Source organism: Neomonachus schauinslandi, chromosome 9, assembly GCF_002201575.2.
Source record: "Neomonachus schauinslandi chromosome 9, ASM220157v2, whole genome shotgun sequence".
NCBI classification, from domain to species: domain Eukaryota; kingdom Metazoa; phylum Chordata; class Mammalia; order Carnivora; family Phocidae; genus Neomonachus; species Neomonachus schauinslandi.
The window spans coordinates 74473059-74480605 of record NC_058411.1 but is presented as its reverse complement, the minus strand read 5'-3'; positions in this window follow the sequence as shown (position 1 = coordinate 74480605).

The window sequence follows — 7547 nt, the reverse complement described above, 5'->3', positions numbered from 1 at the left end:
TTTTTTAAAGATTTTATTTATTTATCTGAGACAGAGAGAATGAGAGAGACAGAGAGCACATGAGAGGGGGGAGGGTCAGAGGGAGAAGCAGGCTCCCCGCCGAGCAGGGAGCCCGATGCGGGACTCGATCCCGGGACTCCAAGATCATGACCTGAGCCCAAGGCGGTCGCTTAACCAACTGAGCCACCCAGGCGCCCGGGGAGCATTTTCTTAATAAGTCACCTGAATATGAATCTTTGTCTCAGTCTGCTGCTACACCTCATGACCTAAGGCCCACAACAAGCTTGCTTCTGACTCAGGGCACTTGACTTTACTTTGGCTTCCTTCCTTCCTCCATGAGGTCTCTATTTAAATGCCATCTCCTCAGAGAGGCCTTCCTGAACCCCAGATATAAAATAGCACCACTCCTTCATTTCTGTCCTACTCCTGTTGCCTTCCATCTCAGTAACTTGTTTTATTTTTCTTTCACAGCAGTAATTACTTTTTAAAAGTACATACTTACCTTTTTGTTTACCATTTCCCTGTTTCCCTGGCGTCTGCTTCATGAGGGTAGGGACTTTGTCTCTTTTGTTATTGCTGCTCTAGAACCGAGCTCCTAGTGGCACTTGATAAAAATCACTGGAATGAATTATTATTCTTTAATACAGCAGGGAAATGTAGTAGTGGAAATTTGGGGTCAAAGGAATAAAATAAAATTACATTATTAAAACTTACATTTTCTTGAAAATTGTAATAATCTTTAGAACTACATATTTTTTGGTTATCTTTTTTCATTTTGCAACTATTTGTCAGAAATGAGTATTTTAATTAGTGTTGCATGGCCTCCCTGTAGGAACCCCAAAGACTAGTGGCATTTTCCAAGTTCTTCATGAGAACTTATCCCCATTGTAGATGATACAAATGAAAACAATTTGCAATGGAAAGAATATGGAATGGAGTTGTAGTCCTTGTTTTTGCAAACTAGCTCTGTAGCCTTGACTATCGTACCCTTCCTCTAAAATGACTGGCTGGGCTGGATCAGTAATTATCAAACTTTTGTGTGCTTACAGGTAGATGAAAATTTTCCTGGCTCAACCTGGGAGATTTTAGTTTAGGAGGTCTGGGGTGGGCCTCAGAATCTGTATTTTCCCTATAATTACAACAGGTAACTTAAGAACAAATAGTCTCTACACCATACTTAATAGTCAACCGGGCAAGATGTTCATTTATTATGTCAATCAGTCCACAAACTTTTATTGAGCATCTACTATGTACTCTGCTATGTGTTGTAGATTCTGGAGATACAGTAATGAAGGAAATGGACTAATCTTTGTTCTCCTGGAGGAGAGATAGAGATAGAGAGACAGAGAGAAAACACTCGACAGAAGACACAGACAAAAAAACATAAAAAATATATATCTATTGTTAGATGGTGTTAAGTGCTAGAGAGAAAACAAATAAGGATGGGGCATAGAGTGCCCCAGGAACAGGTTGGGGTGGTGGTGATTGGGGTTGTAATCAGGCAAGACCCACTGAGATGGTGACATTTGAGGAGAGAAGGAGTTAACGATGAAGCTATCTGGAAGAAGAGCATTCCTTAAAATTAACAAGACAGGAAACAACAAATGTTGGCGAGGATGCAGAGAAAGGGGAACCCTCTTACACTGTTGGTGGGAATGCAAGCTGATACAGCCACTCTGGAAAACAGTGTGGAGCTTCCTCAAGAAGTTAAAAATAGGGGTGCCTGGGTGGCTCAGTCGGTTAAGTGTCTGCCTTCAGCTGAGGTCATGATCCCAGAGTCCTGGAATCGAGCCCCACGTTGGGCTCCTTGCTCAGCAGGGAGAGGGAGAAACAGCTTCTCCCTCTTTCCCTGCCTGCCACTCTTCCTGCTTGTGCTCTCTCTCTCTCTGTCAAATAAATAAATAAAATCTTAAAAAAAAGAACTTAAAAATAGAGCTACCCTGTGACCCAGCAATTGCACTACTAGATATTTACCCCAAAGAAAAAATGTAGTGATCCAAAGGGGCACTTGCACCCCAATGTTCATAGCAGCAATGTCCACAATAGCCAAACTGTGGAAGGAGTTGAGATGTCCATCAACAGATGAATGAATAAAGAAGATGTGATATATACAATGGAATATTACTCAGCCATCAGAAAAGATGAATACCTACCATTTACATCGACATTGTTGGAACTGGGAGGCATTATGCTGAGTGAAATAAGTCAATCAGAAAAAGACAATTATCATATGGATTCACTCATTTATGGAGTCTAAGAAACAGCGCAGAGGATCAGAGTGAAAGGGAGGGAAAGCTGAACGGGAAGAAATCAGAGAGGGAGACAAACCATGAAAGACCCTTAAGTCTAAGAAACAAACTGAGGGTTGCTGAAGGGGAGGGGGCTGGGGGCTGGGGTAAAAGGGTGATGGTCATTAAAGAGGGCATGTGATGTGATGAGCACTGGGTGTTATGTGCAACTGATAAATTATTGAACACTACATCTGAAACTGGTGATGAACTATACGTTGGCTAATTGAGCTTAAAGAAGAAAAAAAGAAGAGCATTCCAAATGGAGGGATGGGCGAGTGCAAAAGGCTCTGAGGAGGGAGGCTGCCTGCATGTGGGAGGAGGGCAAGGAGTGCAGTGATGGGAGGAGTAACAGGAAATGTGCTGGGGAAGATCCTGAGAGGCCAGCTCACACAAGGCCTACAGGTCATTTGCGAGTCTTAAGTTTTACTCTGAGCAGAATCAGAAGCCAGCGGAGGGTTTCAAGCAGAGTTGAGACACTGCTCTGCTCTTTAAAAAAAAATTCAGTCCACAAGGGGAGCAAGGGTGGAAACAGGCAGGCGGTAAGTGCTTTCTGTGTATTAGCTAATTTAATTCTCATAACCAAGAGATTGGTTATCTCTATCTAAAATAACCAATATTTTAACATTCTATTGTCCATTGTTTGTTGGACTTGGTGACAAATTTTAAAAATTAATTTTACTCAGTTCTTTGTCCTTGCTATTATTACTGTTTACGTCACCTATTCATTCTCAACCATTCATAATTTCCTGGCCTTTTTATTTATTTTTTTTTATTTTTTTATTTTTTTTTTAAAATTTTTTATTATTTATTTGACAGAGAGAGAGACAGCGAGAGAGGGAACACAAGCAGGGGGAGCGGCAGGCAGAGGGAGAAGCAGGCTTCCCGCCGAGCAGAGAGCCCGATGCGGGGCCCGATCCCAGGACCCCGGGACCATGACCTGAGCCGAAGGCAGACGCTTAACGACTGAGCCACTCAGGCGCCCCTTTCCTGGCCTTTTTAAAGCAGGGAGTGTGGTAGGATGGGAGGTGGGAGGGTCATTCTTTCTTCCCTCCTGACATTTCCTTCCCTGTGGATGGACCTACACTCACCCAACACCGTGGGGGTGGGGAATGTCCATTAGTTTTCGATGGACTGTTCGACGATTCATTAGTTGCATGTAACACCCAGTGCTCATCACAATATGTGCCCTCCTTAATATCCTTAATACCAACAAAGCACTTTGTTGGTTGGTCATTCACAAAAATTACAGTAGGTGGCGGACACACTCTATCAAAATCAACCTCCATCCACAGCAGTTCTATTAAGGAGCTAGCCAATTTTTACAATGTCCCGTTAGAAATCACACCATCTTTGTTTAAGCTTCTGTAACAGAGTACCATGGACTGGGTGGCTTTTAGATGACAGAAATTTATTTCCCACAGTTCTGGAGGCTGGAAGTCCAAGATCAGGGTGCTAGCATGGTTAAATTCTGGTGAGGACCCTCTCCTGGGTTGCAGACTGCTGAGTGATCACTGTATGGTGGAGAGAATGAGAGTACTCTTTGGCTTTTTCTTTCAAGGAAACTAATCCTATTCGTAAGGGCTCTACCCTCATGACCTAACCACTTCCCAAAGACCCCACCTCCAAATAGCATCGCGTTGGGATTAGGGTTTCAATATATGAATTTTGGGAGGGGGGACACAAATAATCAGTCCCAGATTCACTTGGCAAAGCCTCTAAGTTAGGCTATTTAAGAATGAATCCTGTTGGTTCTTATCTTGGAGTTGGCAGTCTTTTGAATATTTGTAAAACATGTTGAAGGAATTCATTGTTAGTAGATCTTATTTTTTGAAATAGAAGTTGTTCAGGTGCCTGGGTGGGTGGCTCAGTTGGTTAAGCGACTGCCTTCGGCTCAGGTCATGATCCTGGAGTCCCGGGATCGAGTTCCGCGTCGGGCTCCCTGCTCAGTGGGGAGTCTGCTTCTCCCTCTCCCGCTCCCCCCCCTCTTGTGCTCTCTCTCTCTCATTCTCTCTCTCAAATAAATAAATAAAATCTTTAAAAAAAATGAAATAGAAGTTGTTCAGAGCTAAGGCTTTCAAATAAGAAAAGCCATTGAATTGAGTTTTTTGATGTGTGGAAGGATCATTTTTGGAAGTATTAATTTGTATTTGGCCATATGCTTATTTCTTCTCCTCCAATCCAAGTGTGTAGCCAGGCCCTTGAGAAATTCCTTGTTTCAGATATTTTTTTATTGGATAGAAATACAAATTTTGATCTTGAAAGAGTATTACCTCCACTGAATATAATTTATGTCCCGGATGGGTAGAAAAAAAACAGAATAGACAGAGAGAGATAAAAGATACTAGAGACTGGGAAGGAGATAAAAGTCACTGGAACTTGTGCTTGTTAGAAACCTAGGCCCCTGGCACAGGATCCCCAGCCTAACCTTCCAGTGCTCTTAGTATGCACAGAAGAGGTGGGATGCTGGACAGGAAGGAATCATAATCCACTGGGACAATGGACTTCTTGGCAGTCTGGATAGATGACTAAGAAACTCTTTAATGCTTCAGTGCCAAAAGATCCCAAGATCTTGGCGCACCTTGGAATTGGGAACCCAAATAATGGATGGAAGTGCTTATCCCCAGCAGCCTGGTAGAATGGGGCTCAGAGTCAGATTTAAGGTGATTAAAAGAAAATAAAACAACACATTATTTCTTGTATCCCTAGAGTCATACCCACAACAGATATTTGGATATTTGTCTCTAAAATAACCATATTTACTTTTTATCTCTAATGTTTTATAGGTCTGTGAGTGCCCCATATTTTCTGAACAAGGCTAGCATCATTAGAATAAGTATAAAATTTTCTAGGTGGCTATTTGAAGGTCAGTTTTCTTTTGCCTGTATAGATTTTTTTTTTTAAAAATTGAAATATAATTGACATAATAAGGCCTGTATACATTACTAATAAACAAAACTATATCATTACTTTTAATTATTTCATTTTGTTTCTTTGAATTCCTTTATCTATTATGACAGATTCTTGGGAAAAGTCAGAAATTAGGCTTGAGATCCTATAGTATCTCCATGTACTGATATTTACTTTTCACAGATATAATTGAAATGATAGAGACAAACAAAAAAGCTACCTAATAAAGTCAAAGAAATATAGTATTTTTGGATTTGTTATGGCCCTTTAACTCTTCAATGAATACTTTATAGAACTCACTACATTTGCTGTGTACTTTTCAAAGATCTTTACCAATATTAACCTCACTTAAGACTCGTAACAGTCTTCTTAGGTAGACACTAGTATCTTCTCTTATTTATTTATATTTATTTATTTATTTATTTATTTATATTATTATGTTCAATTAGCCAACATATAGTACATCATTAGTTTTTGATGGAGTGTTCAATGATTCATTAGTTGTGTATAACACCTAGTGCTCATCACAACACATGCCCTCCTTAATACCCATCACCCGGTTATCCCATCCCTCTACCCCCCTCCCTTCTGTAACCCTCAGTTTGGAGAGAAGGAAACTGAGGCATTGAGAGCTTAAGTAACTTGTTTAAGATTATGCAACTAGTGATGGAAGTCAGGGTTTCAGCCCGGGTAGGCTCAGTCCAGAGTCTGTTGTAAACTACTGTGCTACACTGCCTCTCTCTAACAGGCTCTAATGAGCAGCTGAGAGCCTCTTTTAGGAGAGAAATAGGAAGGCATGGATGATCCGTGGCAATAGGAGGAAACAGCTGACTCATTTATTCATTTGGTTTCCTAAGCTTAATTTGTTATTTTCTCAGGCTCAGTTCCTATTCCAGATAGTTCAAGAAATCAATTCAATTTTCTTACTGTCTTACTAACTGTCCCAATTTAGTACTTAGACGATGGATCTGTCCATCAACGCTGCAGTCAAATTACGGCTTCACTGGTATTACTGAATGATTTTTCTTTATCACGTAAACAGCAAGAGCCATATTTCTGTCTATGGATTTACCATGCAATGAGCAAGATAGAGACCATCTTTACACCTGTCTTTATCTTTACTCACAAGAGAATCTCCTGAAAGATCACATACTAAACATCTGAAATCTTCTGTTACCTACTCAAGGCTAGGAAAATCACACCAACCATATGCTATTTTGCCACAAACTGAAATTACTTCCATTGACACAAGTATTCAACTAGCTACAGACTCTAAAACCTCCTAACTTTCCTCTGGTTTGATACTTATTTCTAGTCGTTGGTTTGTTTTAGGTAAATGTAGAGTACAATGGAAGCTCTGAAAGACATAGTTTTGTGTAAGTCTCAAGTTCCTAATCAAGATACTTGTTCTTTTTGAAGACAACTTGAAACAAAGGGGAGGCTTGGTGTACCATGGAGACCCACAATCCCTTGGGACCCTCAAACCAGGAAAGAAGGAGAGACAGCTCTAGCCACAGGCTGGAAGGGGGTAAACTAGCTGTTAAGCTTACTGGTGTCACATAGAGTGTCTTGGGGGTTTTCTCTCCTAGATAGTTTATTTTCTGTGAGTATATATAAGGTTGACACGAACTGTTTGTGATTGCAAGGGAGTCTCAATCCAGTCTCTATCATTCCAAGCAGATGTGCTGTTCCTTGTCCCTTTCCTGATAGCCAGGGTCCTAGCTCATCTCAGACACAGAAGGTATTTGTTGTCTGTGTACCTCATGACCAAGTAAATAAAAACCTAGGTCGATGACATACATAATGTAGTCTCCATACAATATATTATTATTTATATCCAGAACTGTATTAGCAACCTTACCTATCAGAATAGAAGCCTATGTAGTAATCAATGTCCAGGATAATTTTGACATTTGGCTAAATTTTAGGATTTCTAACCCAAAGTAGATATTATGAAAATCTTGGCCATGCTTATATAATTTTTATTTTTTTCTCTTTTTCAACTCTTCTAGGGTTCTTTTCATTATAGTTTCTCTCTCTCCTCTTTTCCCACTTTTCTTATTTAAAAAATGCTTCATGTTCTGAAAATCTCTTTGAGTCAGGTCTCAGCTTAAATGAGTTTCCCAGGGAAACTTTTCTAATGCCCAGATTAGATTAGGTAGCTCTAGTCAAAGTATTCATAACTCATACAATCAATCAGTTTACTCATTAATTATGGCGTGAAAGGAATCATGTTTATATTTTTACTCTTTGTCCTCCTCTCTGCCATTAGAGTGGATGAGGGCAGGGACATATCTGCTTCTTTCATTGCTAAATTCCCAGGGCTGGCACATGGTAGTAGTTCTCAAC